The 321-nt window shown below is 75.7% G+C and overlaps 1 protein-coding gene across 2 annotated transcripts in view; it reads left to right on the forward strand.

Moving 5' to 3' along the window:
* The first annotated feature begins 235 nt into the window (after positions 1–235).
* The window catches only part of SLC39A3 (solute carrier family 39 (zinc transporter), member 3), a 5,022-nt gene continuing 4,936 nt past the window's right edge, over positions 236–321 (forward strand). Inside the window, exon 1 of one of the 2 annotated variants that reach the window (XM_014955535.1) lies at positions 236–280. The gene's annotated coding sequence lies outside the window, so the exon portion shown is untranslated. Of the gene's footprint in view, positions 290–321 lie in introns of both variants that reach the window. The other variant, XM_014955536.1, reaches the window with a different exon arrangement.

The raw sequence follows: 321 nt of genomic DNA on the forward strand, positions 1-321 counted from the left end.
CATCCCCGGACATACCCCCCCCCCCGGCGGGGCCGCTGCTGCCCCGGAACCCACGGCCGCGCTCCGCGTTTCCCGCCGGTGCCGTTCCGGCAGCGCAAGGGCGTGGGCGGGCTGACGGGCGGCCCTTACGACCAATGAGCGGCCCTTCCGGCCAACGGACTGCTCTCGCGACCAATGAGCAGCCACGTCTTCCCGCCGCGGCCCAATGAGAGAGCGTCGTGGGCGGGCGTCGTGGCGGGGGGCTGCCTGGACGGGGCGCGAGCGGGGGCCGGCGCTTGAGGTGGGGGGGGTAGGTGAGGGGAGGGGGCCGTTGCCGTGGTA

The sequence above is a fragment of the Calidris pugnax genome, unplaced genomic scaffold (genome assembly GCF_001431845.1).
Source record: "Calidris pugnax isolate Ruff unplaced genomic scaffold, ASM143184v1 scaffold285, whole genome shotgun sequence".
NCBI lineage: Eukaryota > Metazoa > Chordata > Aves > Charadriiformes > Scolopacidae > Calidris > Calidris pugnax.